General features: G+C 38.9%; 1 pseudogene; it reads left to right on the forward strand.

Moving 5' to 3' along the window:
• LOC116085871 overlaps positions 1-12268 on the forward strand; it is a 26475-nt pseudogene that overhangs the window by 1933 nt on the left and 12274 nt on the right.

Here is a 12268-nt window from a genome sequence, read left to right on the forward strand (position 1 = left end):
GTATAGTAGAGGATTGCAATTTGATCATCAATAGGAGGAGAGGACCTTGGCCCTGTGAAGGTTCTGTGTCCCAGTGTACAGGAATGCCAGGGCCAATAAGTGGGAGAGGATGGGGTGGCAGGCATGGGGAGGGGGGAGGCAACAGGGGTTTGTTTTTGTTGTTTTTGTTTGTTTCTTTGTTTTTTGGAGGGGAAACTGGAAATGGAGAAATTAACATGTAAATAAAGTAAATATCTAATAAAAAAAAAGAAAAAAAAAGAAAATTGCCATGCAAAATGCTCAGACAGATAATCCTGACTAGACTCTAAAAATGCTTGTTGAGGAAAGTCAGTTTAAAAGAGCTACTAGACAAATAGATTACCCTGCGGGGGCATTTGCCCAAATTGCTATTGCAGCCCGCAGGGCTTGGATGCAGCTGTCCACTAAAGGTGAGGGCAGTGTGAGTCTGATGGGCATAAGGCAGGGTCTAGAGGAACCCTTTCAGAATTTCGTGGCTAGGCTGCAGCAGGTGGCCAGAAGGATGCTTGGAAGTTCCTATTCAGAGGGTCCACTTATCACGCAGTTAGCTTTTTAAAAATGTTAATACAACATACAGAGCAGTTCTCCTACTGCACAAGGGTCAGATGGATATTTCTGGTTATATTTGCCTTTGTGCAGACATAGGGCCTACCTTTAATCAAAGCTTAGCTATTGCAGCTGCCTTACAAGGCACTACGACTCCAGAAATTCTGGCACAATGGCAGGATAGCAAGAAATGCTATAATTGTGGCAACATTAACCATTTTAAAAGCGAATGTCCAAAAAGATCAAAAAATGCAGAGAGGCAGCAAGCAGACACTGTGCAGAGACTGTGTAATCAGTATAAGAAAGGAAAACATTGGGCCAGAGAGGGAAGACTTAAGAAAGGTTCTCAAGGCTATACTTGTTCACAAAAAAAAAAAAAAAAAAAAAAAAAAAAAAAAAAGTCCAGAACCGGCGTCTCTGCATCTGCTGTTGTATTTATGTTATGCATGTGCTATGTTTGGATATTGTGGTTTCACTTTGCTGCCTGGATATAAAAACCCATTTCACCCCAAGTAAAGCATGCTTTGATACATGTACTTAGCATCTTCTCTGTGTTTTGTTCTTGACCCGTTTATTCCTACATGTCTGGTCCAACCTCCAGTTCGAAGTTGCCCATGACCCGAGTAGATCCACTGGTCAGACTCTACATATTGATGTATTCAGAGCTTGCTGTGGTGGAAGAACTGGATTCAGATGATTCCTACATATATTGGCTTCTGTTGTTTATGGTCTTACACTTGCTTCTCCCCATATGGTTAATCCTGGTGTTTGCTGATCTGGGTGGCTCTGTCTGGAACGTGCCTCTTTTGTATATCAGTCTCTTCAAGTCTCCTGGTAGGCCTGTGACATTGGCTGTAGCAGACCTCCTGTGAGGCCTTCCAACTGATGTGTTTTCAGAGGGGGAGGGAAGATGTATTCAGGGCTTGCTGTGGTGGAAGAACTGGATTCAGATGATTCCTACATATATTGGCTTCTGTTGTTTATGGTCTTACACTTGCTTCTCACCATATGGTTATTCCTGGTGTTTGCTGATCTGGGTGACTCTGTCTGGAACGTGCCTCTTTTGTATATGGGTCTCTTCAAGTCTCCTGGTAGGCCTGTGACCTTGGCTGTAGCAGACCTCCTGTGAGGTCTTTCAACTGGTGGGTTTTCAGAGGGGGAGAGAAGATGTCGATTTGTTGCCCTGGCTGCAGTAGATCTCCTGTGAGGCCTTCAGATTGTTGGGTCTTCAGAGGAGCAGTCAAGCTGTTGTCCAGTGTGAAACTGTTTTCCAAGAGTGTCTACAAACTTTGGTTTCTCTTTCCCTGTGTACATCTTTACACAAAAGTTATTCTATAAATTTCAATGTTATTCATAATAGCTGAATTTGTGAATAACTCAAACATTCTTCAATTGCTGATGAACAGGGAAACAAGTGTTATATATCCATACAACAAAATAGAATCAAATGGTGATATATCCAATTGCATGGATGATACATGAAAGCATTTTGGTAAGTGAGGAATATATTATCACTTTCCTTTGATATTGACACAATAGGCAAATTCATAGAAACAATAAGTGGATAAATTGTGGTGAGAATTTAAAATGGAAGTAAATGCTTAATGAGTACAGGGTTTCTTTTGTAATAAGGAACATCTTCTGCATTTAGATATTGATGATAGTTGTACAGAATTCTAAAATACACCATGAAAAATTGCACTGCATAGTTTAAAATCATTAAAAGTATATATTTTATGCTATATGAATTGATGCATTTTATAATTTTTAGAATTAGAGAAACAAAACCTAACAGGTAGATGATGTCTTTAAGAAAAAAAAAAAACAATAAAAAAATGACAAAAGTTAATAAAACTGCCAAATTAATATTAGAAACTCATTGATGTTTTAGTTAGGGTTACTGTTGCTATAATAAGACACCATAACTAAAAACAAAAAAAAACTTGGGGAAGAAAGGTTTCATTTTATCTTGTAATTCTCAGGTCATGTTTTGTCGCTCAGAAAAACGTGGGCCAGATTTCAAACAAAGTAAGAACTTGGAGGCAGGAGTTGATGTAGAGACCATGAAAAGGTTCTGCTTACCGGCTTGGTCTCCCTGGCTTGCTTATAGAACTCAGAACAATCAGCCCATGACTAGCACCACCCACAGTGAGCTGGGCCTTCTCATATCAACCACTAATTACAAAACCATCCTACAGACTGCCTACAGGTAAATTCTATGGAGGCATTTTCTTCTTTGAGGGTTTGTCCTTTAAAATGATTCTAATTTATGACATAAAGCTAGCCAGGACAACTGCCTTCTGGTACTTTTATCACCATCAAGAATACATGTGGTAACAAATGCTGACAGATACAGTAAAAGGGGAACTCTCATATACAGTGGGTCAGAGTGTAAAATAGTGCAGCCACTTAGGAAATATGTTTAGAGGTTTCTCAAATACTGTAGAAATAGAACGGGAATATGGGCCAGCCTTACTCTTCCCCTGCATATACTCAATGGTTCTTATATTCCCCTACAGAGACACTTATAATCCAATGATCATTGCTTCTCTATATACAATTGTTAGAAAATATAATTAACCTAAATGTTCATTAACAGATAAGTGGATACAAATAGTGTGGTACACTAAACTTTAAAAAAAACATGAAATTTTAGGTTAATGGAAAAAGTTATACTGGATGATATAACCTAGGCCCAGACAGACAAATGATATTATTTTGTCTTTCATGCAGATTCTTGCTTTCATTCTTTTGTATATTTAAATTGTACAAATAGAAGCTAGGAAGTCAAAAAGAGACTTGTTGCAGAGGGAAGATAGTAGATTATAAGTAGAATGAAAGTAGGTAGATTACCAAAGGTAGCAATGCTTTAGCATAATGAAGTTCTAAAATATGGAGGCAAGGACTAACTCAAAAGAAGGTTAATGAAAGTACCATGAAAGCCTACTGTCTCACAATCCAGCTAAAAATATTGAAGAGAAAGAAGAATAAAAGCAAATGGATAAAGTAGATGGGAATGCTGGGTGTTTACAGATCAAGTAACAACAGAGAATGGGGAAGGGAGAAAGGGGAAAAAAGGAATAGTGATTGGGTTAAAAGAGTCACAGAGAAATACATTAGTAAGATAGTTTAAAAATTGAACTTAAAAACATTTTGAACAAAATTACCCTGCATGGATGGATAATACTGTTTACAGAATACATAATTTATTAAATGAAAATCTCAGTACAAGACATGGGATACTCCCTACGAGTTATTTATTAGAGATGCCCAAAAAGTCTTCAAAATAACACGGACTATTGGCACTGTACTGGGTTACTCTCCATATTTGTGATAAGATGCTTTTGCTTACAATGCCAGAAACCTTGTCTGCTAGATACAGAGAAATTATTTTCAAACTGAGCAGTAAATGTTTTCCCTGCTGGTTAACTTTCATGATGTCATTAAATGAAATGTAGGCTGCTGAGGAAGAAGCATCATCAATGGTCTTACCCACAGATGAACTTTACATGCTGAACTACTGACCTATCAGGGACACTATGCCCATTGGCACAACAGTGGCATGACTCTTACAGTGCAACTAATGTCTTTCTGGTTGAATCTGAGGCCTGTTTTATAGTAAGCAACTTCATGCCTGGTATTATATATGTGGTTAAAAGCCAATGCCTCGGGAGGTCATGGACCCTAGGGTGGAATTTTTACCATTATTTTATTAAATGGTCACATTGTCAAATTGGAACAGGTAGGGTCAGCAGTCCACCTTTAACCTCTAGGACATCAGATGCTACTGCCCTCCAGGCCTGGAGGGGGTGACTTAGAGTCTGGGATGAACAGGATCCTGGTCCAGTTGGAAGCTGAGGGTTGGGAGAGAAGCCCTTAGTGTTACTGCCCTTTTAGATGAAGGCCATTTCCAATGATCATTAATGGAGCAGCTTTCTGAGACAATCTTAGTTTGTAGTAATTTCTTTGTTCAGGGAGGGTTTGAATGCATACCCTTTATTTGAGGTGAACCAAGGGTTATATAGTTTTGGGGGTAAGAATACCCAGGGTGTAAAAAAGTCATTGGCTGAAAATTAAGGAACTGAAATGCCTCATTTGGATGCAGAGGCAATCCAGGTGCTATGCTACATGATTGATTACTTGATTACCTGCTTGGGGGGTCTCCCAGTTATGTGCTCCAAGGCAGACACAGAGGCAGGGAGGGAAGTTTCTGGAATTTGAGCAGGCTTCACCATTGGCTGTGCCAATTCCTGTGGTGATATGATCTGTCTGCCCCACAACAGATTTGTTCCTTTCCACTAGCTATCTTTGCTTGATGCTTGTGCCTGAAGATGTGATCTCTTAGCTTCCTGCTCTACTTACCTGCTGCCGTGCCTCCCTCACCATGATGGACTCTTTTTCTGGATCATAAGACAAAATACACTCTTTGTTTTATAAGTGATCTTTATCATAATGTTTCATCATGGTAACAGAAAAGTAACTAATAAAAAACTAAAGTGGAGATTTAGTGTATACTAGGCCTAATATAAATCTATAGTTTCAAGTCTATAGCCTTGAAGGTCAATTTTTAAAATGATGTTGAAGTTATATAGTCATGTAGTATATTTTCCATTTAGTAAAGAAAACACTTTCTATACAAATCATACTTTTTAAAATATAGTTTTCCATTGTGGGAAGTTCTAGAAGCTGGCTACTATTCAATTACATTCATTTCACTAGCAGTGAGTACAAAGTTTCCCTTTCTTTGATGTGGGCCTGTGTACTGGAGGCTTTCCACTGAGATCTCTGGCCAGGCCAGATGGAAGGGTTCAAGAGGAAAGAACTCGAGCAGGGAGGGGGAATTGCCTCCACCACTTCTGCTACTGCAGCTGACTCCACCTCTGCTCTGCTGCTGCTGTTGCTGCTGTTGCTGCTGTTGCTATTGTTGCTGTTGCTCCAAGATGCCACACAGGCTGGTATTCATTGAGTAGGGCTGGGCTGAGCCAGAGGGAGGCTGAATAGCCAGTGGGGGTGCAGAGGTGTTTTGGTGGTGTTTTGGTGGTATTTTGGGAGAGCAGGTTTCTTCCATGGTGGTGGTGTTACAGCTCTTATGAAAGAAGCTCTCGGACTAAGGAGTAATTCTCACACACCTTTATTCCTTCTAGATAGGACCTTTACATACAGTTTTGGAGTGGTCTGTGGTCTGACAGTAGGTGATTCCTATTGGCTTGGTCTGAGAGATTGGGGATGCTTTATCTATATGTAGGAGAACTTAGGGTGCTTCCCCTACTTGACTGATGGCCACAAACCTCTCTATGGGAGGAGGGAGTGGAGGAGCCTATGGCTATGTGCCAGGGGCCTGGTCCCAGGAGCAGGCAAAGCTCCTATCACCATCCCTTCAGGGTCTCCAAGGCTTCTAACCTTAGCTCAACCTTACCAGGCTTCCTCTCACTGCCCATCGCCCCATACCTTGACATCCTACCAACATCTTTTAAATAACAGTCATTCTAACTGTTATGGACTGAAGCCTCCTGAGATTTTGATTTCAATATCCTTGATGATTAGTGATGTTAAATATTTGCAGGTCTTCTTTTGGTAATATCTATAAATACTTGTTTTATTTATTTATTTATTTATTTATTATACTTATATTTTCATTTTATATTTTATTGTTGTATTGTTATTGGGTTGCTTTCCTTATATACTTTGGATACTAACCTTTTATTAGGTGTGTCATTTGCAAATATTTTCTTCTATACTTTAGTTTTTAACACTGGTGAACATTTTTTTCTGTATAGAATCCTTTATGTTTGATATGATTTAAATTGTTTATTTCTAATTTTGTTGCCTTTACTTTTGCAGTTCTATAAACCAAGGTTCTTCATGGACTGAGGTGTTATCTTCTACCATTCTGCATTCATGTGTATGAAGACAGAGTATTAATAGTTTTCAGTCTTAGATGATAAGCAGTAAGACTCTTAAATCAAGCAGCTCATGAGTAATTGTATGTTCTGTTTTCATTACCCATTTCTATACAGGAGGCATAAAGAAAGTTACAAGGGAAATAACAGGAGAATTTGAACCAGGTTAAGTAGAACCCCCCAAATGTCTAAATGAGTGAAATGGCAATATACTCATTAGTGTATTACTGTTTTTCTTTGAAATACTCAGCGTTCTTTTCCTTATAAAACTTTTGTCAATGATGCAAAAAAGAAACAAACAAAAAGTACTCTCTCCCAAAAAACAGTGTACAAGGATTCTCATTAAGAGGCCCATCTCTTTCTTCACTAACCCCACATCTGATAGAGTGCTAATATCCAAAATATATAAAGAACTCAAGAAGTTAATCACCAAAAAAACAAACAACACAAACAAAATAATGGAGTATAGCAATAAACTGAGATTTCACAATTGAGGAATCTCAAATGGCTGAGAAGCACCTAAAGAAATGCTCAAACTACTTAATGATCAGAAAAATGCAAATCAAAACGACCCTGAGGTTCCACCTCACACCAGTTAGAATGGCTATGATCAAAACCATAGGTGACAACACATGCTGGAGAGGATGTGGAGAAAGAGGAACACTCCTCCACTGCTGGTGGGATTGCAAACTGGTACAACCACTTTGGAAATCAATCAGGAGGTTCCTCAGAAAAAGGACCCAGCTATACCACTTTTTTGAATATACCCAAAAGATTCCCCACCATGCCACAGGGGCATGCGTTCCACTATGTTCATAGCAGAATTATTTGTGATAGGCAGAAGCTGGAAACAACCCAGATGTCCCACAACAGAAGAATGGATACAGAAAATGTGGTTCATTTACATAATGGAATACTACTCAGCTATTAAGAAAGAGGACATCCAGGGTCTTGCAGGCAAATGGCTGGAACTAGAAAATATTATCCCAAGTGAGGTAACTCAGACCCAAAAAGATGTGCATGGTATGTCCTCACTAAGAAGTGGATATTAGCCAAAACAAAGTACAGAATACTCAAATATGGCCCATATAACTCAGAAAGTTCAACAAGCTGAAGGTCCCAAGTGAGGACACCTTGGGAGAGAGTAGAAAGCAATCACAAGTGGGGAGGAAGGGAGGGACCTAGGAGGAAAAGTGGAGTAGGGGAAGGAGTTGGGTGGAGAGGGGAACATGATCTGGTATTGGGTGAGGGAAAAGGACTGAAGCCCTGAGGGCCAGCAGATACATTGAAATCAGGCAACCTCAGGAAATAGAATATTGGGGGGACCCTGAAGAGTACACCAGAGACCTTGGAGGTAAGAGACTCTCAGCAATCAAAGAGAGGGAACTTAGATAAAATGCCCTACATACGGAGAGGGAACTTATAGAGCCCACCTCCAGCAGGAAGACAGGAAATCAAGTGAGGTTGACATTCCACAGTCACATCTCTGACTCAAATTTTTCCTGTCTGTAAGAATTACAGGGATGGAAATGGAGAGAAGTCTGAGGAAAAGAAGGTCCAGCGACAGGCCCAAAGTGGGATCCAGATCAAGGGGAGGTCCCAAGGCCTGACACTGTTGCTGAGGCTATGAAGCACTCACAAAAAGGGACCTAGCATGACTGCCCTCCAAAAGCCCCAACAAGCAGCTGAAAGTGTCAGATGCAGATATTTACACCTAACCAATGGACAGAAGCAGTTGATCTCTGTTGTTGAATTAGGGAAGGCTGAAAGAAGCTGAGGAGAAGGGTGATCCTGTAGCAAGAGCAGCAGTCTCAATTAATCTGGACCCTTGAGATCTCTCAAACACTGGACCACCAGACAGACAGCATACACCAGCTGATATGAGGCCCTCAACACACATACAGTAGAGGATTGCCAGATTTGTGTTTAAAGATGATGCACCTAACCCTCATGAAATTGGAGGCCCCAGGAGTTTAGAAGTCAAGTGGGGTGAAGGGTGGGGGCATTCACATGGAGACAGGGTAGTGGTGAGGAGGTGTGGGATGTGGAGCAGTCAGAGGGTGGATAAGAGGGAATGGAATAAGGTGGCTATGAACATAGTGGAGCATGTGTACTGACTCTACAGGGATTTATTTGAGTAGATTTTAATTGGGTACTACTACAAGCACTGTATTCATTAAGATAAAAAAATGACCTTGATTCAGAGTACACTATCACTATTTATAAGCTGTTTTAGTTTGGGCAAATAATTTAATCATTCTTATTTTAATTTCCTCATCTAATAATATTTGTATTACTTTTCATTTTTCGGAGTTATAGCTTTTAGATTACATGTGGCATTCTTTGCAATAACAATGAGGGCAATGCGAATCAACACCAAAAGTGATATTAAATCTCATACTAGTTAAGATGTCTATTTTTTTTAAATGAAAGCTGTGTGCTTGCATGTGTGGTATCAGGTATGCACTTCCTCCAGCTGTTTGCTCCATGTTCCAGGTGCCAGCTGAGGTGAGCATGTTGGGGTCCAGCTATGGTTATGCGTCTTCCCTGTCAGATGCAGCTGCACATTGGGATGGGAATGGGTAAGGTTTGGAAATGAGTAGGGGGTAGTAGGAGAAAAGGCTTTTTTTGAGTATCTTAGTGTTATAGCTCTTTAGATGAAGACCTTCTCTGACAATCTTCAGTGAAAGAGCTTTCTTAGGTGATCTTAGCTTGTGCACAACCTTTATTTGGAGTGGGCTTGTAGGTATACACAATTTTGTGGGTCTGGAAAAAGAATATATATATATATATATATATATACATATGTATATTACATATTCATATATTATATTATATTCAGATATGTATATATATATATGTTATATATGAATTTTTAAAGTGGGACAGAGTTTTACGTGTAAATGAAATCATTGGCTGGAATTTAAAGTATTGTGAATGTCTTATTTGTATGTAAAGGCATTCCAAGTATCCCAGGTACTTGCTGAGCAGGTCCTTACGGGGGGGTGGGGTGGGGTGGTGAGAGTTGAACTACTCCATCTTCCCCAGGGTTGGGGGGTTGGGCTCCCCAGATTATTTCAGAGAAGGGAAAGCCCTGTTGGTAAAGGAAGACCTCTATTTTGCAAGGAGCTTAGGGGAGCTGTCTGGTCATGGACAATTGTGATCTTAATTATCAGGGTTTCCTCAAATGTATGTATACAAATTAGAACCCTAATGATTTCTGTTTCCTAACAGATTGGCAAAACCATTGGTGAGGAGAATCTTCTATGGGACAAGAGAGGTTAAAATATGAGTATTCTATAAAAATTCTATGACTTCTGCTTTTGTAATATTTTAGTTGAATTACATTCTTAGTATTGCTATAGGTAACATTACAGGATTACTTCAAAATTATTTTATTTTGATATCTAGTTTATTAGGTTCCTTATACATTCTGGACATTAGTGGATTTTCAGATATGGAGTTGGTAAAAATAATTATCATTCTGTTGCACCTGCTTTGTCTAAATGTTGTGTTCATTGTCTCAAAAGGTTTTCAGTTTCATGAGGTCTCATTTATTAATTGTTAACATTAATGCCTGTGCTATATCAGTGTTCTGTTCAAACAGTCTTTGCTCGTTTGAATGAATTCAAAGTTATCCCCCAGTTTATCTTCTATCAGGTTCAGGATATATCTTCCTTTATATTGAGGTCTTTCACCCATTGGAAATTGAGTTTTGTGCAAGGCAGTAAGTATTGAACTATTTGTAATCTTCTCCATGAAGAAATCTAGTTTTACCATCACCATTTGATGAAGATACTTTTTTTTTTCAGTATATATTCCTGTACTCTATCAAAAATCAGGTACCCATGTGTGTTTGCATTTTTCTTCATTAAGTTATTTACTTATTTACTTTATATCCTGATAACAGCCCCCTCCCTTCTCTCCTCCAAGTCCCACCATCATATACGTCTCCCTCCCCCTTTCCCCTGCCACTCTCCTATGGGAAGGAGGCACCCCATGGGTATCAACCCTCCTAGGGACATCACATCACAGGAGGAGGACAAGGACTAAATGCATCTTCTTCTACTGTGGCCAGCCAAAGCATCCCAGCTAGAGGAAAGGGATACAACATCTCTGGTACATCACTTGGGATGATATTTTCTGGTTTCATGCACTTGCCTACAAGTTTCACGATGACCTAGTTTTTAATAACTGAAGAGTATTCAATTGTGTAAATGTACCACATTTTCTTTACCCATTCTTCAGTTGAGACATATCTAAGTTGTTTCCAATTTCTGACTATGAGTAATGCTGCTATGAGCATAGTTGAGCATGTGTCCTTATGGTATGGTGGAGCATCTTTAGGTATACGCCCAGGAGAAGTATAGCTCGGTCTTGAGGTAGACCTATTCCCAATTTTCTGAGAAACTTCCAAATTGATTTCCAAAGTGGTTGTCAAGTTTGCACCCCCATCAGCAATGGAAGAGTCTTCTCCTTCTTCCAAATCTTTCCAAGCATAAACTGTTGATTGAGATTTTAGCAATTCTAAGTGTTGTAAGAAAGAATTTCAGATTTGTTTTGATTTGCATTTTCCTGATGACTAAGTATGTTAAACATTACATACTTTAGTACATTTAGTGCCTCTTGCCATTAGATATTCCTCTGTTGAGAATTCTCTGTTTAGCTCTGTACCCCATTTTTTAAATTGGGTTATTTGGTTTGGTGGTATATAATCTTGAGTTCTTTATATATTTTGGATATTAGCTTGCTGTCAGATAAGGGTTGATAGCAATCTTTTCCCATTCTCTAGGCTGCCAATCTATCCCATTGATAGTGTCCTTTGACTTAGAGAAGTTTTCCAGTTTCAAGAGGTCCATTTATTAATTTTTAATCTTAGTGTTCTGATCAGGAAATTGTTTTCTGTACCAACCCACTCAGGCTATTCCCCACTTCTTCTTCAGATTTAATGTATCTGGTTTTCTGTTAAAGTCTTTGATCCCCCTAGATTTGAGTGTTGTGCAGGTTGATAAGTATGGATCTATGTGTTATTGTACATGCAGACCACATGGACAAGCACAATTTGTTGAAAATGTTCTCCCTTTTCCATTTTATGGTTTTGGCTTCTTTGTCAAAATTAATTGTCCATATGTGCGTGGGTTTATTTCAGAGCCTTTGAGTCACATCCATTGAACAGCCTGTCTAGTTCTGTACCAATATTATGAATTTGGTAATGTTCCTTCTGTTTTTATTTTGTGGAATATTTGGATGATTATTGGTATTCATTCTTCTTTGAAAGTCTGGTAAAATTTTGCACTAAAACCATTTGGTCTTGAGGTTCATTTTTTTCTTGTTGTTGTTGTTGTTTGTTTTGTTTTGTTTTGTTTGGTTTGGTTTGGTTTGGTTTTTGTGTTTTTAGCTGGGAGACTTTTAATGACTGCTTTTATTTCTGTAGGGGTTATAAGACTATTTAAATTGTTTATTTGACCTTGATTTAAGTGCTATCTATCTAGAAATCTTTCATTTCATTTAGGTTTTCCATTTTGTGGAGTACAGGATTTAAAGTAATGCCTAAACATTATTTGGATGTCCTCAGGGTCTGTAGTTATGTCCCCTTTTTATTTCTGATTTTGTTAATTTGGGTATTGTCTCTCTGCCTTTTAGTTCCTTTGGTTAAAGGTTTGACTATCCTGCTGATTTCTCCAAAGAACCAGCTCTTCGTTTCATTGATTCTTTGTATTGTTCTCTTTGTTTCTAATTTACTGATTTCAGCCTTGAGTTTGATTATTTCCTGCTGTCTACTCCTCCTGGACATCTTCGCTTTT

Source organism: Mastomys coucha, chromosome X (genome assembly GCF_008632895.1).
Source record: "Mastomys coucha isolate ucsf_1 chromosome X, UCSF_Mcou_1, whole genome shotgun sequence".
In the NCBI taxonomy this organism is placed as follows: domain Eukaryota; kingdom Metazoa; phylum Chordata; class Mammalia; order Rodentia; family Muridae; genus Mastomys; species Mastomys coucha.